Source organism: Melanotaenia boesemani, chromosome 2 (genome assembly GCF_017639745.1).
Source record: "Melanotaenia boesemani isolate fMelBoe1 chromosome 2, fMelBoe1.pri, whole genome shotgun sequence".
Classification (NCBI taxonomy): domain Eukaryota; kingdom Metazoa; phylum Chordata; class Actinopteri; order Atheriniformes; family Melanotaeniidae; genus Melanotaenia; species Melanotaenia boesemani.
Genome location: NC_055683.1, coordinates 7,604,534 through 7,628,316, shown reverse-complemented (window position 1 = coordinate 7,628,316; position 23,783 = coordinate 7,604,534). Strand labels below are relative to the sequence as shown.

The following is a 23,783-nucleotide window of genomic DNA, read 5'->3' as shown; positions in this document are numbered from 1 at the left end:
ATAAACAGAGGACGACTAACAGGGAACAGGTGAAGTGAGGGAGCAATCAGACCAGGTGAACTAACGAGCCGCAAACAAAACACACAACACACACGGGAACCAACAAAACTGGAAACTAAAGTAAACATGACAAAACCAAGAACATCACCTATGACCACGACATATAAGGCTCCTCTGATACGTCAGTATTATTCATTTCTTTTAGTAGTTTTTTGCTGAATAAAGATTTAAAAGCTGGACCTGACACAGGATATGAAAGAAAGGAGCCCTGAGAGGACTTTGTTGTAAAGAGCTGCTGTACAAATAAAGCTGGATTGAATTAAACAGAAGAGAAAATGAGAGTAAAAAGTGGAGAGAGGACAAAGATAGAAACAACAGAAACAATAGAACAACCAGCTGCAACACCAGTAGAGAAACAGAAAACATCCTACGGCCTCTATATGAAAACACAGCAGACAATCATCAGGAGCACCTGCAGAAAGACACACTGAACACCATGAAAACAGCAGCAGAAAGTGTGTGTGTTCTACTATTCTTACACTTATACTTCACAGTCTGGACGGGGCTCAGCTTACATGCATGTTGTACTTGTATGATGGAGCATGTTACAAAGAAACTTCTAGAAAAAACTAAACATGTTGCTTTGCGTTGCTCGTTGCTGTTACACACTGGATGATCAGACACATGTGGAACTAACAGTTCTGGTCTTTCCTACGTTTCTCAGGCCTCCATCTATTGGTGGTTTTATTGTCTTTAGTTTAATTTATTTCAGCCAGTGATGAAAATAAAGAAGCTTTGTTAGGCGTCATTCACACACAAACACGCAACAGAATGAAAGATGAAATCACAACAAACATCATCATCTGTTCTACAGTTTTTCTTCCTCTAACTTTATACCATAAAACAATAATAATAAATTCTATAAAGTCCTTTGTGCTGAATTAATTTAAGGTAAATTCTCTCCTGGAGCATTAGAAGCACTGCTAGGTATGCGGCATAATGGAGTGAATAAAGAAGATTTATGGTCCTGTTAACAGTTCTTGACAGAGGTTGGTCACCACCATGCACCTCTGGAGGAACGTCAGTGTGTCTTCAGGTGTCTCGGGTTTGCCAGCTTGAAGACAAAGTCAGTGCAGAAGGCAGAGATGACCCCTTCCTCAACATCGTCTGCTTTCACAACGTTTGGAGCTCGTTTGGTGAAGAAGGACATTTTCCAGTCTTGACCAGTCAGGAGAATAGTTGTGTGTGGAGATGGAAGGTCACGCTACAATCACACGGAACAAACACAACGAACCACATTAGAGCTCATTTTTTAATTCTTTGTAAAGTAAATAAACTATTTAGTGTGTAGCCAAATGTAATTAAATAATAAAAAGTTTGTTTCCTTTCAGCTATTTCTGTTTTAATTACATAATTTCAGTCATACAATCAATAAGAAAAGTTAACTTGCTAACTTTGTTGTGTGTGTTTGGTTCAGTTAAACACCACATGTCTGCATCAGAGTCTCCAAGAGGGATAAAAAGGTTCATGTTCTCCTTATAGACGTATGGGAGAAATATAAAGAGTCAATACCTGCAAGAGAAACAAGACATTTAACATCTAAACCGTGTTTTAATGCTGGAAATTCTTGTTTCTGTATTTCAAAGGTTTCAGAAAGCTGAAGACAGCAAGAGGGTGATGTAGAGAAAATGTTGCTTCACTGGTCTGGGCGACATGGTTTAATATGCACCTGTTAACTCCTGGTAACTCTTCAACGAGAGCCTCCTCTCTGGCCTCCAGGTACAGCTGGTATGGCAGAGATTTCTCTGGAGGCAGGTGAAGCACTTTTTGCAGACGCAGTCAAATCTTTGTCACTTCTTTCCCAAAGCTGGATGTTTTCGCTCCACTTCATCACAAACCTGCAGCTGAAGAAATATCAAACCGTCTTCAGTTTTACAATAATTGTAAATTTGTCCTCAACTAATCTGTGGTTCAGTACAGCCGAAGAAGGTTTGTAGAGATGGTTTGTGTAGAAATTGGCCCAGCAGCTTACTATTTAGACTAAAATCAGTTTAGAAAATATTTTGTGTAAACCTGAAACAGCTACACGTCAAAGAAAGGCCCAGAAAAATAAATAAAAATGAAATAAATGCTAAAACACTGGCTCTGTAACTGTTGAAACTTCATTTACAACGTGAAGGACTGAAAGTGAGAAAGTTTCAGCAGGAAGAGAAAGGGAAGGAGCAGAAACAGCTGAGTCCGTGTCCACATGGGGACGAGTTTAAGTGTAGCCATAAAAAATGTCCAGTGTTTGGACATTTTGTCCATATACAAGCAGCATTTTGGAAGCTTGTTAACACTCATTTTTGGAAGCAGGTCCCAAAGTGAATTAATCTGAAAGATCCATAGTTTTGTTTCTGCGTCTGTAGGAGCCATTTTTAAGTATCTGTATATATCTTGTTTGGCCACCAGGGGGCAGCATTGTACAGTCTTTTGTCAGCGCCTATATAAGCAGGAACCTTCCTGCAGGAGACAGCAGGGCCGGAGTGGGACTCATTTAATGCCTCAGACCGGCCGCTTCAGATCACCACCTATTATTATTAAAATCATGTCATTATAACCTTACATGTTACGTCTACAAGAGCACAATGTTCTGTAAAACCTGGTAATTCAGTATAATTTTCTACAATATTTCTAATCCAATGTAAGAAAGGGTTGCTTCACAATGTAGATTTATTTCAACATGAGTCCTCGTCTCCAACATTATTCTTTACATCCTTTCAACAACATCAGAATCTAAATTCTGTTTCAATAAGTGTTCACAGATATTCAAACCTTAAAAAGAATAAATAGAATATTAAATATGAAATAAGATAAAATACAAAGTGTTTAGGTTTATGAAGTTTTATTAAACATGGTTTAGAAGCTATTAGAAAATAATTTTGTTTGTCTCAAAACAAATGATGAAATCTCCATTAAAACATGAATCAATCTGAATTAAACTACAAGGGAAGTTTATTTGTACTAAAACACATTTCACATATGAGACAATTCAAAGTGCACATAAAACATTAAAATCATTACAAATGCTGCAAGAAAGCAGAAAAGACAGAAACAAACAGCAAAAATCACAATAAAATGATAAATTAAGTTAAAATGATTAAAAGCAAGATAAGTTAAAAGTTAGCAGCAGATTTCATGCATAGGTGCAGGAGAAAAGAAAAGTTTTAACCTGATTTAAAGTGTCTACGTTTGTGTAGTGATGTGATGTATAAATTTAGTGGCGCTGTCGCTGTATAACGCTGGGAGGTACAGAGAAGAAGTTCTCCAGAGAAAATGTGTGTTCTGAACAGCACGTTAGCTGTACGTTGTGGAGATTCCTGTTATGGAATAAAGTCATGTAGTACTTCAAAACGTGTCAAGTTACTACAGTTTGGTGAAAGTTTAATCTCCACTGGCAGTTTGTTCCACTTGTTTGCAGCATAACAGCTAAATGCTGCTTCTCCATGTTTAGTCTGGACTCTGGTCTGGACTAGTGGACCAGAGTCTACGGATCTCAGAGCTCCGCTAGGTTTATATTCTCTGAATTTATCCCAGATTGATTCTGGGCCTAGACTACAGCGTTCTTTGTCTTTCCCAGGACGAGCTGTTAAAGACCAGCTTCAGCCAGACTGTGTGCTATATCTCTCATCAACCAGCAAGACAAGACTGTGTTGTGTTCAAGGGACAGACTGCATGTGGGACACTCTGCACAAAACATGCAAAAACACATGAACAGGAGTTAACAGGTGCATATTAAATGATATGATCCATACCAGTGACATAACCCTGCTGCTGTTTCCAGGTGTGTGAAGCTTCGAACTCCATGTGTTACACACGGGAGAAATTCAGCCATGCTCCGCTTCATGAAAGGCTTTATTCATGCTGATCCCTGGAAGGACGAGGAACAGTATAGATCAGCGGTGGATGCTGTCAGCTGTTCTGCCTGACCGGCTACTTCCTCTAAGAAATTCCAGCTCCGGACCGGTCGCCCCCATTAGTAGAGCGCTACTGCCACCTACTGGTGGAAAGCAGCGCAGCTATCCTCTCTAAACCAGCTACAGATTAACTGGAACATAAACATATGTAGACGTCCGAGTACGGATCTCACCTGGAACCACAAGGAACAGTATAGACCTGCGTCCCAATTCAGGCTCTGAACACGTTTTAGATTTTATAACAGAAAACATTTTACATATAAGATGCAACTTAAACAGCTTCAACTGAACAAGGCCGAAGACAACAGATACAAACGTGGAGTTTTTATTTATTTTATTTTACATAGAAAAATGAAATAATGTGCAGTTTCTTCAAAATATCAAGAGTTCTTGTTGCTTTCTGGTTCTTCACATTTTCAGCTGAGCTGGTTTAAGATTTCAGATCCACAATAAAAAGATTAAAAAGGTTTAGATCCAGAACATTTACACTTGTGGACATGAAACCTGCCAAGAATGATTAATAGCTGAATAACAGAGTTTACATCACTGACAATCCTTTCAATATAAAATATAAGATGAAAACATTAATGTGGATGTTGATGTTTAACTGAGCCCAGACGAAGCTTTCCATGTCGGACCAGAACTGTTTGGTGGGAACACGTTGGAAAATATCTGGAAAATTGTCTCTTTGTTAGCTTTGCAGAACACACAGGCATCATCAATATTTATCTGGAATCTTTGAAGTGTTTCCTGAACAGGAAAAATCTGAAGTTAAACCTTAAAAGAAACTTCTTCCAGCTTGTTGTTAATCCAGTAATTATGAAGAAGTTTAGCAGCTTTTTCCCTGTAAAGCAGCCATGGTAGAGTCCCAGAAGAACTCTGCAGCAGCTGGAAGTGAACCGGACGCTTCATTCCTGATTTATTTGTTGCTCCAACGTTTGTCTGTGAGATCAACATCAGCCATGAAAACGTTGTTAAATTCCGTGTTAATCTCTGGGAATGACGTGTTCTTCAACATGTGACGAGCCTGCAGGAGCTGCATTTAAGACAACAGCCAACTCTTCAGCTGTTCCAGGTAAATGACTTTTTTAAGGAATTCTGAATGTCAGAAGTCCCGTTTTTATCCAACAACTGAGCTACAAACAGAATTCCTTTTCCACACCATGTCGGATAAAACAGATTTATTCTGATAAAGAAGTCCTTGTTGTTCCAGATATAACATCTACGGGGCTGAAGTTATGTTTATAAACCAATAACCAGATAAAAGAGCTTGTTTGTGGAAGTCAGCCGGATTTAAAGGAATTTTACCAACAGAAAAATGAGCTTTCAACAGAAAATTAAAGCCACCAGGATGATTAAACAGAGAAGCTGGAAAAGCGTTCCAGATGCTGTCGGGATCTTCAGAAATTCCAGAATCCGTTTCATTTTAAATGTGTTGTTTAGGGAGTTAAAGTCCAGAACCTCTAGACCTCCTTGTTCCCTACAACCTCTGATGAAGTCTTTCCTGAGATAACGGGCTTTTTCCTCCACATGGCATCATATAGTATTTATCCAGTTCTTTAATGATGTTTTGGGATGTGAAGTGACGATGAGACATTTATAGATCTGGATTTACCTTCTGCTTTAGAAATGAAGACTCTGCCACATAGAGAGAGATCTCTCATTAACCAAGAACTCAGTTTAGATCCTGTTTTTTCAATAATTGGATTAAAATTTAAGTTGTAACGTTCCTGTTTATCTTTACAAATTATAATTCCAAGATGTGTCACTTCCTCATTAACTGGTATTCCAGCGTAATGGGACCAGTTCCAGTTTTCCAGAGGAAACTAAACAGATGTGTCTACATCCATTTGAACCCTGATGCATCACTAAATGAATTTATACAACTCACTGCGCTTACTATGTGATGATGATCCCTTAAAAAACTGCCGTATCATCAGCGAGCTGACAGGTTTTAAACTCCTTACCTACAGCAGGAATTCCCAGAAAAGGGGACGTTTTGATGTGGGTGCCATTATTTGTGCTACTACCAGAGAAAGAAAAGGAGATCCAGGGCAGCCTTGTCTACGTGGAATAATGAATCTGGTTGATGAGCCAGATTTCAGTTTAACAGAACCAGAACAAACATTATATAAAGTCCCAACTGCATTATGAAAATAATTCCCACATCCAGAGAAGGAAAAGATTTTACAATAAAGTTCTGCTCCGTGGTGTGAAAGGCTTTGTAAGAAGCGATGAGCAGAATGAAGCTTCCATCAGGTAACAGGTGATTGTAATCTATCATGTCTGATATTAAACGGATGTTGTTGCTAATGAGCCTTTTCTCCATAAAACCAGATGCTCTTCGTCTGTTTTCTGACTCCAGCCGTGTTTAAGTCTTCCAGCAACAATCAGAGCAAATAACTTTCATCATTGTTCAGTAAACTGACGGCTCTCCAGGTTTCACTCTGGAATTTATCCGTGTTTGGTTTGGGAATTAGTGGGATTATCCCTGTTTTAAGGTGGGGGGGGTCACCTTTTCCAGTGGCTTCTTGGAATCCAGCTAGTAAGAAGGAGGAAGTTTATCAGTGAATCTTTATAAAACTCCCAGTCAGGCCGTCATTCCCGGGAGCTTCATTTTCTTCCAGATGTTCCACACATTCCACACGTTCTGGTAAGGAAATCTGTCCTTCACAAATATCTCTAAATTCCTCATTTAGGTTTTAACATGAGTAGAAATGTTGTTTAAAAAGTTTCTGAGTCAGAAGTTGTGGCTGAAGAGCAGAACTTCTGATAACAGCTGGCCACATGTTTGGAGATTCCATCCTGATCACTGGGAACGTTCCCGTTTACCATCACGTTACTTACTGGAGCATATTCAGCATTCCACTTTTCTAATCCAAGAAAATATTTAGTATTTTCTCTCCCTGCTCCATCCGTCTGCGTCTGGTTGTGATAAAGGCGGCTTTGGTTTTGTCCACATACATGTTGTCTAACTGGCTTTTAATAAACTCAGATAGATAGATAGATAGATAGATAGATAGATAGATAGATAGATAGATAGATAGATAGATAGATAGATAGATAGATAGATAGATAGATAGATAGATAGATAGATAGATAGATAGAAGTACTTTATTCATCTCAAGCTGGGAAATTTAGGTGTTGCAGCAGTACAGTCATTTAGCAGTTGTGCTTCTAAAGGTAGCAAAATAAAAACAGTATAAAAAATTTCAATATCTACAAGACTTATACAAGGAGATATTTAGCTATACACAGTAAGAAGTGAGAATAGCCAGCAAATAAAATAGTCCAGTGCAATGATTAGTAGTGAAGATGAGGAGTTTAACTGTGCAAGGTTGATCCAGTCAGTGCAAAAATTCACCAGTTACAACAGTCACTCATATTGTTATCTCTGAGACCATGATGATGAGTTAAACAGTCTTATTGTGTGTGGCAGGAAAGATTTCCTGAAACGGTCCTTGAGACAGTGAAGCTGTCTGAGCCTTTTGAAAAAGGAGCTCCGCTGTCTGTCCAGCACAGGGTGGAGAGGGTGGTCCGGGTTATCCAAGATAGATAACAGTTTCTTCAGTGTCCTCCTTTCCACCACTGCTTCTAAAGTGTCCTGTCTGCAGCCAATGACAGAGCCAGCCTTCCTGATCAGTTTGTTCAGTCTGTTGGTGTCACTGGCTGCAATGCTGCCCCCCCAGCAGACCACAGATGAAAACAGGGCACCGGCCACAACAGACTGGTAAAAGATTTCCAGCATCTTGCTGCACACGTTGAACGACATCTGCTGCAGGCCTTCTTGTACACAGCTGTGCTGTTGGTCTTCCAACTCAGTCTGTTATCGATAGTCACTCCCAGGTATTTATATTCCTCAACCGTGTCCACATCACTACCCAGGATGCAGAGGGTTTGTGGAGCTGATCCCTTCTTCCTGAAGTCTAACACCATCTCTTTGGTCTTGTCCACATTAAGCAGCAGGTGATTCTTACCTGCCCACTCCACAAATCCGTCCACCAGCCCCCTGTACTCCTCCTCCCGTCCACCACTTATACACCCAACAACTGCAGAGTCGTCAGAAAATTTCTGAAGGTGACATGACTCTGAGTTGTACTGAAAGTCTGTGGTGTATAAGGTGAACAGTTATGGAGAGAGCACAGTGCCCTGTGGGGCTCCTACATCACTCGTCACCACATCAGATAGGACACCGCCCAGCCAGACAAACTACAGCCTGTCTGTCAGGTAATCAGCGATCCAGGAGACAGAGGACCCACCGACACCCATCAGCCACAGCTTCCCACTTTGTAAAGAAGGCTGGATGGTGTTGAAGGCACTGGAGAAATCAAAGAATGTGACTCTCACAATGCCTCCACCACCATCCAGGTGCGAGTGAGCTCGCTGCAGCAGATAGATGACAGCATCATCCACCCCCACACGTGGCCGGTAGGCAAACTGCAGAAGGTCGAGAGAAGGTTTCACCAGCGGCCTCAGGTGGGCCAACACCAGCCTCTCCAGCACCTTCATCATATGTGATGTAAGGGCAACTGGACGGTAATCACTGAGGCCAGATGGAGATGACTTCTTAGGAACAGGAACCAGGCAGGAGGTCTTCCAAAGTTGTGGCACCTTCTCCAGGCTGAGGCTCAGATTGAAGAGGTGCTGGAGAACTACAGACAGCTGGCTGGCACAGGTCCTCAGTATCCTGGGGCTGATACCGTCCAGGCCAGCGGCCTTGTGACTGTTCAGTCTCTCCAGCTGTCTCCTCACCTGCCAGGCTGTTACAGTCAAGCCAGGGGAAGGGGTTGGGGCGGGGGGGAGGTGTTATGGGTTGAAGTCCAGTCTGATCCAGTGGGCTCACTGTAGGGGGGGGGCAGTCTGAGAGCTAAACCTGTTTCTCCCTATTACCATCAGCCAGTCTGCCTCTCCCCCCACATCCTGTGATCTCCTTCATTCCAGACCACACCTCCCTCATGTTGGTCTTCTGGAGTTTGGCCTCCAGCTTCCTCTTGTAAGAGTCCTTACACTCCCTCAACTTGTCCCTCAGTTGGTGCTGCACCCTTCTCAGCTCCTCCCTGTCTCCAGACCTGAAGGCTCTCTTCTTCTTGTTGAGTAGGGTCTTCAGGTCGCTAGTGATCCACGGCTTGTTGTTTGGGAAGCATCTAACAGTCCTGGAGGACATGACAGTGTCCTCACAGAATTTGATGTATTCCGTGATGCTGTCTGTCATATTGTTGATGTCCTCCCCATGAGGCAGGCAGAGTGCATCCCAGTCTGTGCAGTCAAAGCAGTCCTGCAGGGCCTCCTCAGCCTCCTGTGTCCACCTCCTCACTCTCCTTGTGGGCACAGGCTGCCGCCGGACAACAGGCACATACTTTGGTGAAAGCAGAACCAGGTTGTGATCTGACCTGCCGAGGGGGGGAAGGGCGGTTGCACTGTATGCTCCCTGTGCGTTTGCATACAGTAGGTCCAGAGTTTTATTGTCCCAAGTGGAGCAGTCCACATACTGAGTGAAGTCAGTCAGTGTTCTGTCCATGCTAGCATGATTAAAGTCCCCTGTGATTACCATGAAGGCATTTGGTTGCTGAGTCTGCAACCGGGAGACGACGGAGCTGATGACGTCAGCGGCGGCTTCTGCATCAGCTGATGGGGGAATGTAAGCAGTTAACACAATGGCTGATGTAAACCCTCTTGGCAAGTAATACGGCCGTAGCCCAACAGCCAGCAGTTCCACGTTTGGGTTGCAGAGACGTTCCTTGACACGGACGTGTCCGGGATTGCACCAACGTTCATTCACATAAAGCACAATCCCTCCTCCCTTCTTCTTACCGCTGTCTGTCACGTCTCTGTCCGCCCGCACGGTCACAAAGCCGGGTACAGCAACGCTGTGGTCCGGAATATGTGAGTGCAGCCACGATTCCGTAAAACTCAGTAAACTGCACTCACGGTACTCCCTCTGTCTTTTAATCAGCGCCGCCAGCTCGTCCATCTTGTTCGCCAGAGAGCGCACATTCCCCATTATGATGGCAGGAACAGCAGGCTTGTGTGTCCACTTCCTTGCCTTCACCCTCACTCCAGCTCTGCATCCCCAGCGTCTCCTCCGTAGCTCCTTCGGGATATCGTGCCTGACCCCCGGCGACAGTACAGGTTTACTCAGCGCTAACAGCTGGTCGCGAGAGTAAACAATGGGCCTGCCACTGTGAGCGTTGCTCTCGGTTACGAGGAGTAACGAGAGTAGCAATAAAAGTGAAAAGAAGAACTTGGAGCATACAAAAACCATTGCTGTTCCGTTGCAATAAATAATAAACACAGCGAAAAACCAAAGGAAAGATAAAATAAATACTAAATAAATACTAAATAACAGTAAAAGCACCCGCAGAACTGGAGCTGCTGCAACAGGTGTCCGACCAGGACGGAGGCGCCAATGACAATGCAGAAAACTCATTTCTGCTCCTGCATTTCACGCAGCATCATTAAAGTTGAAGCCAAGTTAGACTGATTAAATATATAAAAGTCCACTGAGTCACAAAAATGAAAAAGTAACTAAAAAAGTTAGAAGGTCAATGAAAATGGAACACATTTAGGAAAAAAACAAAAAAATAAATAAATAAATTGTAGTCATTTCAGCATGGACCCTCAGCCTCTGTAAATGGTTCCTAACCAACCAGCTGATTTTCCCAGAAGCCCAGACAGTTTTTATTTCCATGTTTAAACAATGAGAAGTTGTTTTATCGATGCCTTTTTGCTGTAATACAAGTTATTGGCACTACAATGAAAAAGCAGCTGTTCTAAAACTGGGCTCATCAGGACCAGGTGGAATTTATAATCTAAGTTCTTAACAAATAAAAAAGGTGCTCCTGTACTAAAACTGGAGCTGTGTCTTTGTGTGAATCCCCGTTCTGTTTGTCTTGTCTGGACCTCCATGTTCAGCCTTTGTTTGTTGGGGTGTTTGTTTTTTTCTTTTGTGTCTCTGGTTCTGGGACCTCCACATTCTGTCTGAATCCTGAAGCTTCTCCTGCTGGATTCCTTCTCTTTCCTGGAGTTTATTTGGCTCCTCTAACTATCCTGTGGCATTTATTTTATTTAATTATATTTCTATTTAGAACAATTCTGCATGTGGAGCTAAAATGAGTGAAATCTGCATTATGAAAATTTAAGTTTCATTAAAAAATGCTGATGGAAAATTGTTTGTTTAGTTTTGGAAATGATTTTTTCTTCTAACAAGCGTTGGACTGTATTCCATCATTAATTTAGAAGTAAACATGCTTGATGCTGAACAGGTTTTATCCACATGGAAGGGAAGGACATTTACCAGGAGGAACTGGAACATCTGGTTTCTTTGGGAACCTGGAAGGGAACCAAGCGGCGCGTTCGCACCAGCCCTTTTTATCAGAATCCTGGTCCGTTTGCTGGGAAAGTCCTCTTCGTTTGGGCAATTGTGAACAAACAAGTTCTGATCCGGATCAAAGAAGAGAATCTCGGTCCGCTTCAAGTAGACCAAGTCCAGGAAGTGGAAGGAAAGTGCATCGTGGGTAAATGTAACCAGAACATACGGGCATGAGAGACGATATGCGGCTCTGGCCGGGAGAAATGACTCGCCCTGACCCCCTAACTGAACAGTTCTCCAGTCGTACTGAGTCTAGCGGACGTCCTGGTTTGATGCAGTAAGACTTTACTTTGGTGTCTTCAAGAGGATTGAGGGCCTTAGAAGAAAAATCCCAGTAGAGGAGAAGCTCTGTACAAGCTCATCGAGCCAGGAGTGTAACACTAGAATAAAGCATCTCAACAAGGTCTTGGTGATACTGGCAACATGCAGAAAGTGAAGCGGTGCATGCGTCGTCATGGCGATTAAAGCTCAGAAGACAAACGCTTTGCCTGAAGATGAAAGGGCTGCAGGTCTTTGAAATGTGGATCGGACCAGAGATAAGAGGAAAGCAGAAGGAGGAAATGGAGCTGCTAACAAAGTTGAAATGGTTTAAGAAAAGTAGCTGTTAATGTTAAAATCCACAACGAGGCTTAATTATTGGAGCTTCATCAAGCTGGCACTGCTCACACATGGAGAGAGAAGAACAGGAAGATAAATATACTCACTGAAACCAGGATCTGATGTCTGCAGTTTACACAAGCAAAGACCTTCATGACTCTTAGGATGTGATGAAACTAATGAACTGTGATCAGAAGAAATGGATCCAGCTGCCAGTTCAAACATCTTGTAGCTTCACTGGTGATGTTTTCACATTGTGATCCTTCCAGAAAGCTGCTGCTCTACTCAGTGTGGAGAAGATGACCTGGACAAGTTTTCCTGCAGCTGCAGATTCCTTCTATGGAACGGGGGGGATGTGAGAATGAAAGGAAAGCAACAAGCTGGACACACATCAAGCTGTTAAACTGACAGCTTTTCAGCATCTGTGAACGGCTGTATGAGACACTAGAAGTGGATTTTCTGAACCAGAACCTACACAAACAAGGCCAGTGGTCCTGCTCAGCTAATGGGAATAATGGTAGAATGCAACACTTCATATCTGAGGGCTCAAGAGGTTTGACCATTTTCTATCCTTTTCTACCTGAAGATGCAGCAACAACTCCTGATTGAAAGATGTTCAGCTGTGCAGCTGCAGAGATGAGGGAACGTGTCAAAGGTTCACGCTGCTAGTTGTGTGTTGAGAAGACCAGATCCAGCTGCTTTCAAGCCTTGTAGAAAGTAAAGTGCTGGTGGAAAAGGAGTGTACTGAGTTCCTGTGGATGAATGGGATGTTTGGGATGCGGAAGTGTCCCACAGAAGGAGAATGGTGGGATCATCATGTTCTGAGACTCGCAGATGTTCAAGTCCAGGAACAAAAGCTCAGTTCAAGCTTGGAAACTGTGGATCTGTGAGATCGGAGTAAAAGCATTTAAGACCAGGACCTGAGAGGCCCACCAGACTTCTGAGTCTGTCTAATAAAACCTGCTGATCTACTGGATCAAAGGCGGCACTAAGATCCAGTAGAACCAGGACTGGAAGTTTCTGTGGGTCCAAGTTCCACCTGAGGTGGTTAACAATGTTTAAAAGGACGTCTCGGTTCTGTGGTTGGTCCTAAAACCAGATTCAGATCCTTCTAAATATTCTGTTTATTCAGAAACTTGTGTAAGTGAATAAAAAGAACATTTCTATCATGTGAGTTAAAAGCGGTGAGTTGGATACAGGTCGGTAGTTCTCCAGAAGGTTTGGGTGTAAATTCCTCTTCTTCAGAAGGGGCCTCACCACTGCTGTTTTACAGGCAGATGGGAAGACGCCCATCTGAAGGAGGAACTCACCACGTCTACAAGCTCACGCTCAAAGAAAGCATCACATGTTTAAAGTGATGTGGGAATGGATCTAAAAGGCAGCTTGTTGGTTGAGTTGGGAGGAAACTGGAGCAGCATCTCTGCATCAACCAGGACAAACTCTCCAGTGTTTCCTTGGGTAAAAACAAAGCTTCAGGTCTGTTAAGATCAACATGTCGCTGAGATAAAAACTGGATCTAATAGCATTGATTTTACTTCTGAAGTGGTCTGCAAAGTCCTCACATGCAGCATGTGATGGTGTCATGGAGGACTTGTTAAAATCAGCCTTTATTAAATGATCAATGATTTTAAAGAGGAATTTGGGATTATTTTTATTGTCAGTTATGAGATTTGGTTACAGTTTAGAAACAACACCAGACTGGATCGTGTGGTTTGTAGAACCTCCTCTTCAGGTGTGGTTGGTTCGCCTGCAGATAAGCTGGAGTGATAGGAGGGGTCAGTTGACTCCACAGTCGCACATAGACCCACCCAGGAACATATGGATACATGCTCTGCAAACCACACAACATCTGTCTTTGCCAAGGTCCCCATGACATCAGGTGTAGTGAAATATGGCTTACACTGAGTTCCCCGAGGAGCCTCTGTGCTATTCAGGGTGTAGTTGGATACATAGGTGGTACAAGGTGTGTAGATGGATGAACAGTGTTGTTTTGGTATCATACCTAAGTGTTCTACATCACCCCAGGTGAGTGTAAAAATATTCATGAAGCATTCTTATTTCTGCTCTAGAGGAATGTGTATTGGGTCTAGGAAAATTATCACATAACAGCATGTCTTATTCTGTGTTCCAGATTATTAGAAGTATTATACCACAGGTTTAATTCAAAGGAACCTTTATGTGGCTGTTTCTCCAGCATCCAATCAACAATCAGCTGAACTCCACTGCTGCTTCTCTGCTCCTTTAGTTCTGTAGTTTGGTTTGTTGTCCACCAGATGGCAGCATACCCCCAACAGGCTGATAGACCATCACCAATTACCAGTTTATTTCTAATTTATTATGCCTTTTCTCTAAGGGACAGGTAGATCTGTTGGTGGTTTCACTGACGTTGACACAAGACCCTTATTAGCCCCGTCTCCCTATGTAGTCAGCCTTGTCAACACCTGATCCCTAAACTAATGTTTCCTGTTTTTTACAAGGTGACATGTGTATCCAGGAAGTTCTTTCAGCTATTTTGACAGCGGTGGGTGTGGTGAGCAATACCTGGAAAGGTCCTTCCCACCTGGGTGAAGCCCAATGTTTTCTTTGTATTTTCTTAATCAGTATCCATTCACCAACTTCAACCAGGTCACCTGTGTCCTGTAAAGGCAGAGCAGCATATAGCTCTCTATTAGCATTTAGGTCTTCCTTTTTCTCTAATATTTTAATCATGAAATTTATTACATATTTTCACATTGTTCTTCTGATAGGAGCATTCCAAACTTAGTCTACAGTGTGTGCAGAATTATTAGGCAAATGTGTATTTTGATCACAACATCCATTTATGCAGGTTGTTGTACTCCAACCGGTACAGGCTTGAAAGCCTACTACCAATTAAGCATATCAGGTGATGTGCATCTCCGTAATGAGAAGGGGTGTGGTCTAATGACATCAACACCCTATATCAGGTGTTCATAATTATTAGGCAACTTCCAATCCTTTGGCAAAATGGGTCAGAAGAGAGATTTGACGGACTCTGAAAAGTCAAAAATAGTGAGATGTCTTTCAGAGGGATGTAGCACTCTTAAAATTGCCAAGCTTTTGAGGCGTGATCATCGAACAATCAAGCGTTTCATTCAAAATAGTCAACAGGGTCACAAGAAGCGTGTTGAAAAAACAAGCCACAAAATAACTGCCCATGAACTGAGGAAAATCAAGCGTGAAGCTGCCAAGATGCCATTGGCCACCAGTTTTGCCATGTTTCAGAGCTGCAACATCACTGGAGTGCCAAGAAGCACAAGGTGTGCAATACTCAGGGACATGGCCAAGGTAAGGAAGGCTGAAAAACGACCACCACTGAACAAGACACACAAGATAAAACGTCAAGACTGGGCCAAGAAATATCATAAGACTGATTTTTCTAAGTTTTTATGGACTGATGAAATGAGAGTCAGTCTTGATGGGCCAGATGGATGGGCCCGTGGCTGGATCAGTACAGGGCAGAGAGCTCCACTCCGACTCAGACACCAGCAAGGTGGAGGTGGGATACTGGTATGGGCTGGTATCATCAAAGATGAGCTTGTGGGACCTTTTCGGGCTGAGGATGGAGTCAAGCTCAACTCCCAGTCCTACTGCCAGTTTCTGGAAGACACCTTCTTCAAGCAGTGGTACAGGAAGAAGTCAGCATCATTCAAGAAAAACATGATTTTCATGCAGGACAATGCTCCATCACACGCATCCAAGTTCTCCACTGCGTGGCTGGCCAGAAAAGGTCTAAAAGAAGAAAAAATAATGACATGGCCTCCTTGTTCACCTGATCTTAACCCATAGAGAACCTGTGGTCCCTCATCAAATGTGAGATCTACAGGGAGGGAAAACAGTACACCTCTCTGAACAGGGTCTGGGAGGCTGTGGTTGCTGCTGCACGCAATGTTGATCGTGAACAGATCAAGACACTGACAGAATCTATGGATGGCAGGCTTTTGAGTGTCCTCGCAAAGGAAGGTGGTTATATTGGTCACTGATTTGTTTTTGAATGCCAGAAATGTATATTTGTAAATTTTGAGTTGTTATATTGGTTTCCCTGGTGAAAATAAAATAAGTGAAATGGGTATATATTTGGTTTTTGTTAAGTTGCCTAATAATTATGCACAGTAATAGTCACCTGCACACACAAATATCCTCCTAAGATACTAAAACTAAAAAAGCCCCAGTCCAGCTTCCAAAAATATTCAGCTTTGATAGTTATGAGTCTTTTGTGTTCATTGCGAACATAGTTGTTGTTCTATAATAAAATTAATCCTCAAAAATACAACTTGCCTAATAATTCTGCACACACTGTATATCTGCATCCATACACGATTTCAGCATCCTGCATTTTGGGGATGGTATGCACAGTTATGTTTTAAATTTATTTGCAGTCTTTGGCCTATTTTAATTGTCACTGTAGATTTGACTTGGGATGCCAGATCTTGGAATTATGTTTCTGCATAATATCTTTGTTTCTGTTAGATCGTCCAGGTGGGATTGTGGAAAGATTTCTACCCATTATGAGTAAGGGTCTTTTACGACTGGGCAATATTTTTCCCTTTACATTGGCTTAATTCAATGTAATCTGTACAAATGAAGTCAAAAGGCTCTTTGCTTGGAGGAAATTGTCCTTGAGCTGTGGACTTATCGGCAACTGTTTGTACAGACAGTCTGCGATTGGCTTGCTGAACTTTGATTATGACTGTGCGCTTTGATTGGTGGTGTTTGTTTAGCGGGGACAGAGTTTTTCTATAAACGCTAAACTGCTTGGCTTTGTGTTCTTTTTTGCTGACTAATAGTCTTGTTTTTCTTTCTCTTTTGTTTGGTAATAAGTAAAGCCTGTTTGGCTTCTCTTTCTGTCATATATCTGTTAGTATAATTAAAAGCAGAGTGGTCGTCTTGTAGCATGACGGTTGCCGGTTCGATCCTCCGTCTGTCAAGCTCATGTCGAGGTGTCCCTGAGAAAGACACCGAACCCCAAATTGCTCCTGATGGGTCGTGGTCGCCATCAGTGTGTGAATGTGTGTGTGACTAGGTGAATGTGATGTATAATGTAAAGCACTTTGGGTCTCATTCCAGGTACAGTAAAGCACAATATAAATACGGACCATTTACCATTTACCTTTTTCAGTTATATAAGCATAGCTATTGGAGCTGCTTCACTTTCTGTTTATATCATCGATTAGAAGGCCAGTTTTTGTTCACCTGTATAAAGTTGTGATTTCTGCTGCTCGGGCAGAGTAATGTTTTGGCAAAGGTTCTTGTTTTAGAGTATGAGTAAAATCAACCGCTGCATAACCTGTAGATATTTGTGCCATCAAGATTTTTCTTAGAGGAGCCATTTACAAACCACATCAGAGAATTTGGTATTTCAGTATCTAGTAAATCTGGTCTGGGTAAAGTACTCTATGTACTTTCAGCAAGACAGTCATGTGGTGATCCGTCATCAGATGTTTGTAATAATGTAGTTGGATTTAAGCGTGTGCATCTTTCTGTAATCAGATGAGGTCGTGAAACTAGAACTCTGCACTGCCATAAAGGTGGCAACAACTGCCTGGTTGCAATGTGGCAGTGCAGCTACGACTGGATCAACTTTAGATGAGTAATAAGCTACAGTCCTCAATTTGTCTCCATAAGGTTGTAACAACTCTGAAGTCATATGGCCATCTTTGGAATCTACTGTCTGAATAAAATCCTTTTTGTAGTCAGGAAAAGCCAGTACAGTACTGCTAGTAAGAATATTTTTAGACTTGTAAAGGCTTTGTCAGCTTCTGGAGTCCATTTTAATTCATCTGTCATTGTGTTGGTTCTTCATAGATAAGAGCGGTCAGCAGTCTAGTTACTTCAGCATAGTTGGTATCCAACAATATTTGACACGGTGGTGTGAAGATGGTGAGTTTTGCTGACATTGCTTGTGTGAAATTGGTGGCTGATTAAAAATAACCCTGGGCGAGCCTAATAACGATGTATTTCTTGTTTTTGAAGATAAATGCAAACTTTCTTCAGCTATAAGAAATATGGATCTACTCCTGTAGATATGATATATCTGATATCTACCACTGTAGAATACTTGGCTTGTGGTCATAAGTCATTTAAAAGGGTATGTGGGTCTTGGAGTGCAGGATAACTCTGTATAACTGCTTCATTTACAGCCTGAAGATCTACCATCCCCCACCCCTCAGAGGGTGGAGCCTTTTTCACTGGAAACAGTGGGTATTACATGGTGAGTCTGGACACTCTCACTATGTCTTATCAGTCAGAGATTTTAGCACAGGTGCTTTTCCCTTTTCAGTTTCTGGTTTTAAGGGGTACTGTCTTACTCTTAGCCTGTAATAGGATTTAGCTTTTATTTTTACTGTCTACACCCCTCATGATACCTACATCCGCAGGTCCTTGTAACCACAAAGTAGAGGGGAAGTGGCTAATGGCTTCCCCCTCTTCTTGTGTAAGATATATGTAAGATATAAGTTTTGTCATGCCTGATCAGCTAAGTGGACATTAGGTTTGTTTATGATACATCAGTTTAAAGGTTTGCTGTACATCTCTGTGGATGGGCTGTACCTTTATTTTCCCAGTCACGTGCTTTTTCAGACATACTGGCCTTTATTCCCAAAATTTCCACATTGTCTTTGTGCTGCTAGGAAGACGTGTGGCGTGTAGACTGAGTAAAATAACTGTAGTTGTTCTTCAGTTAAACCACAAGTCCATGCTGTCCCAAACAAGATGTTTAAGCGTAAACATTGTACTTTTCAGTTTGTCTAATTGTTTTTTATATGTGAGACCAGGGCCTGTGGTTTGTTTGAAGTACACGGTGAAATGCATGTCTTCAGGTGACTTAAAGACAGATGTGGGGTTTACTATGTGTTTAGTTTCTTTTTCTAAATCCTCTGGAATCCTACTTGGTTTTCCAGGAATAAGGTCCAAGCTATAGTAATAATGTGGTTCATTGCTTCCTTTGACCAACAGGGCTTCATCCAGTCTGACTACTTTCATTTCTACGGTTCCTGGAACTACACCTATTTTTAAATGAAACATGAAGTCTCATCCCAGACGTTTGACGGGACAGTTGGGTGAAAATACTACAGGATCTACATGTATTTTCCAGTGTTAGGGTCAGTTATTTTAAGTGGTTGTGTTAGTTTCTCCTTTTTTCCATTTGCTCAGCGGACCAGAACAGAATAATGTGAGAACTTCTTTACGTGTTCTGTTTATTATTGTGTGTGTTGCTGTGTTTTCTGTGTGAATCACACAGTAAAGTTAATGTCTGGCCCAAAACCCACAATGTTTTTTTGTGGTTTCTCATCTGCAGAAAAAAGCATCTCTTCTAAGTTAAAATCTTTCACTTCCCCTAAACCTGCATCACTTCCTGTTTCCCTTTTCGTTCTCTTTAGTCAGGCTTTTTCTGAGTCAGCATAGTCTTGTGACCAGTGTCCAAAATGTCCACAGCTGTAACACCTGTCTCCCTCGGCAGCCTCTCTCCTACTATTTTGCCGTCCACCATGTCCACCACGTCCTCTCTGTCCTCGTCCTCTGCCCCTGAACCTGACTCGACATCGTCCTCTTGGTCCACCTCTCGTAGCTTCTCCATACATAACGTCTTCTACAACAAAAACAGCCTGGGGTTTCTTACTTTCCTTTTTCTATCATTCGTTACCTTTTCTCCATGTTTAGTATGATCAAGGTAAAACTGTTTTGTTCCTGATGCAAAAATCTTTCATGTGTTTTTTTAAAAAATCCTTTGATAGAGGACAAACTACCCACATGAAAGGAATTTTTTAACTGTTGGTGATTCTCGTCTTTATTCGCTTCCAGAATTAAACCATTATGAGTACAAAGTATTTCCTCCAGTCTCCTGTAGTATTCCTTAACAACTTTTCTCCTCATTTTATTTGGTCTTTTATACGATAGTTGAGTCTATTTAATGAGTCTATTTAGTCGTTAAGTGTGCAGGGAGGTTTGTCACTCTGTCCGCTGCTTCGGATTGTGTGAGAGTCTGCTGTCATACATATCCACACCTTCATTCCTTTCACTATTTTATTTTATTTAATTTTTTCTCAATTTTATTTTTTTATTTTTTATTTTATATAGTAGACTTTTTGTTTCTCTGTTCTGTCTGCAGTTTATTTCTCTCTTTATCACAATTTCATGGTGATGTCTTTTAGAACCTACTAACTCTGGTTCAGTCGTTATCTTTTAAAACCCACTAGCTCACGTTTACGATTTTAAGGCTTCCTTCATGTCGACCTTGTCACACATTTCTTCTCATCACACAATTTATACTCAAGTGCTCCTGTTATCTTTCTTGTTGAAGGTGGATTCCTGATAAACTCAGAACTGCGGTCCACTGGTGTCTCTATTTAACTTAACGTTGAGGTAGAGGTTGAAGTTTTAAAATACTCTTTGTTGGCTTTAAAAGATTTGTTCACCACCTGTAAATCAATCATCAGAAGGAAGAGTGTTCAAAAATCCACATTTTTAAAAGAAGGCAAAAACACCAGAGTTTGAGTAGAATTGACAATTCTTTGTTAAGCCAGTAATAAGAAAACAATACATATCTTCTCGAGAAGGAGGCCTGTTAGCTTAGCTTCTGATCACTAATACACAAAGTGTCGGGACCCTTCGGTTCAGCCAAAAGACCCGCCTAACTAAATTATCCTCCTCATTTATAGTGATACAAAGCATTGTGGCTATGTGCGTGCATGTGGTGAGCATTCATGTGAATGTGTATTTTGCAAGGTGGTCCATCCTTCTTCCGGGAATTTGATTCCTCCAGGTCCTTCGTCTGAGGTGCGTCAGAGCTGAAAGGAAAAAGATACTATGCTCTGCTTCGCTATCTTTTTCTGCCTTTCTACTGACTCCCTTGTACTTTTTCTCACAATATTCACACAAAGGCTATTCTTTTAATGATTTCTGAGTTACTGGGAAATTCCGTTCTGCTAGGAGTGAATAGATAAGCAAAGAGATACAAAAATATTTACGATTCACTCCCTAGTGGCCATCTAGAACATTGTCAAGGCCGCTAATGGTCAGCTGTTTTCTCAGTATTGAACTCAGTAACCTTATATGAGTTTATGTGAATACACTATCTGTAACCTGCAAAGCAATGATGACAATTAAGCTGTAGTTCTATTAAAAGCAAAGCCTAATGCACGTTACTAAAATCTAAGGATAAAATGTAAATGAATAAATGAATAAGAATGCTTAAATGAGTAAATGAATAATAAATGAGTAAATGAATCAAAATGCTTATAAAATATTTGCAACAAGGTCTTTAGAAGGTCCCAGACTTGGCTGTGCAAAGTCTTCAGCTTCTCTGCAGTTCTCCTCTGAGTCTGGACGAATATGGTATCCAGCATGAAGGACCAAAATGTCAAGGAAATTCTTCATAACACCAATAAAGCTTCAATTAAAAGAAGACACAGAGTTATTTTCAGTGTCTACAATTTCATTTGCAAGGAGCATGTGTAGAGTAAAAATAAGATACACATACTGAATTGTTTTACACATCACAAGGCATTAATAAGAGGAGGTTCATAAAGTCCATCCCTCAAACATCACAGCATTACTCAAGGCTTAGGCTTCAGCATTTTCCACTAAAAGATAAGACATGCAGAGCTGGAGGTATGGGTGGATTAGTGGCTTGTCTCCTTTCATGATCAGGTTGCGGTTTTTCTTTCATCCCTTCTACAGCCTTGACCTCCGTACTTTCTTACCCAGCATGAATCCAGCACACGTGCACAAAGAATGCTGCTGAGTACATTTAGTTTTTTGTACATTCTAACTGGGGCTTTAATTCTTCTACTAGTCGGAATTAATTATGTTGTTTTTACTCTCAGATGTAAGTTGTCTGCCAAATGACTGTAGAATAGTAGAATAGGACCAGAAGGAGGTTTTTGTGGTTGATAAACTGTAATGTATGAGACTGGTGGGCTGCTGGAAACAAAGGTGATGCTCAAATGAAGAAACATTATCTAGTGATACTTGCTGCAGTTAAGCTATGAGCTAGTGAAGCAGCTCCATCTCCTTTCCCTCCTCCCCTAGCAGAGAATAAAAAAGGCTCAGCGGCCTCATTTATAAACATTGTGTACACAGAAAACAGGGCTTGAGAATGGTGTTCATCACTTTCTGTCCAAAGATTGTGATTTATAAAAAACTTGTTAGGAGAATGTTTGCACCGGTACGCAAACTCTGAACATTGGCCACAAACATTTTGGAGACGGAGGAAACTGACAGCACATAATGTGAGATGGTGAATTTAAGCCACATTCATGTTGTGTATTTAACCATCATGTCAGACTTGTAGACCCTCGTAATCATAAACATGAGGCCTGCGATGTTATAGATGTGTTCCTGGATGAAGCCATACAGTCCATAAGAACTCATTTAAGAGTTACAGCACAGTAGTTTCATATGTACATCTTCAAATTTTATAGTAATGGCACTTATTGGTACTTCAATTGTGACAAGGTGTGTAGTAATTGGTGTACTTAATGAGTAAACATAAACACTGCAGCGACACTCAAGGCTTCACAACGGATCACAATGGATGTGCTGCCACTGCTAGAAGACTATGCCAATGACAGGATCAGGACAGAGGTTCTAGAGAGTATGAAGATTTCCTGACCCATGACTGGCTTAAATGCAGATTTAGTTTCCTTAGAGCAGGGCTCTTAGATCTGTGTGCTGAACTAGGCCCAGTGATAGATCGACCAGCCTGAACCGTGCGATCCTGTAACATCTGCAGCTGTTTATCGGGTTTCTGTCAACCTGTTCTTTCCTGCGGGAATTAGCCGACATGAAGGCTGATATGTGTTTGATAAGATCAAACTTCTGTCCTTAGGTCTGGAATCTATCTCTGCCATCCCTGAGCCCAATAATACCAGCCGTTTTTAAATGGCATTATTAAAGAGACTAATCCATACAATAAGTTTCCTGACATTGTGGGAGAACAGGCCAACATCAAAAATGTCTCAAATGTAATCGGTGTGATTGACAACACTCACATTGCTGTAACAACTCAGAGTGAGAACAAATTTGCAAAGTGAATCATAAACATGTAAAGTAAATTCAATGAACATACAAGTTATTTGTGATCATTTTAGTGGCCCGGTGACCTGCGTGAACACATGACTCATCCTAATGTACAGCAGTGTAGAGGACAGACTGCAGCAGACGCTGTAGTTGATGACTGGCTACTTCGTAAGTAAATATACATCGTACTAACAATTAAAACCTGATAATTATTTTAATACAACTTGCAGGTGACAGCAGCGATGGCTCCTCACTCCATTTGCAAACCCACAGAACATAGAGGAGGTGCACTAATGTGGTCCATGCTCGTGTACATGCTGTTGTTGGCCTCCTCAAAATCCAGTGGAGGTGCAACATAAACATGGCATGTGGTGTCCTGCACAGCGTCACTCTGAGTAAAGCCATTCCTTCTCCCCCTGACCCCCCCCCCACTTCCACCCCTTTCACCTGCAACTTCCAGGAGGAGGATGATGGTTTATAAAAGGGAAATTACTTGTTTTTAAAATCTGAATATTGATTCCGATGTAAAACTCCAGATGGAGGAAAGGGGGGTGCTAGACTCCCAGTTCTCCTCCATCTGGGACCAATTCAAGCTGAAAGTCTTGTCTTTGGTTCAAGTTCCCAACTTGTAGAAACGTGTTGTTGAAATGAACTCTTTAACACAATAAACTCGTTTTAAGGACAAAGATGACGAACAATTAAAAACTAGAGTTTAAGAACTGGTTCTGAATTCCAGCTGACAGACTGGAACCAGAACTAAAGGTTTTCAGAGCTTCAGATTCAGATCCAAGATCAGGTTTCTGTCTCTTTGTGGAAACTTCCAG

The 23,783-nt window shown here is 41.6% G+C and overlaps 1 long non-coding RNA gene across 2 annotated transcripts; it reads right to left on the bottom strand.

Moving 5' to 3' along the window:
• Window positions 1-1,050: 1,050 nt before the first annotated feature.
• LOC121655377 lies at window positions 1,051-5,502 on the bottom strand. 2 transcript variants are annotated; one of them, XR_006013183.1, is made up of 4 exons: window positions 3,795-5,502; window positions 1,730-1,904; window positions 1,455-1,572; window positions 1,051-1,264 (listed from the first exon to the last, which is right to left on the bottom strand). It is a non-coding gene; the product is annotated as an uncharacterized LOC121655377 (long non-coding RNA). The 2 variants fall into 2 exon arrangements; XR_006013184.1 differs by lacking the exon at window positions 1,455-1,572.
• Between the last annotated feature and the right edge of the window lie 18,281 nt (window positions 5,503-23,783).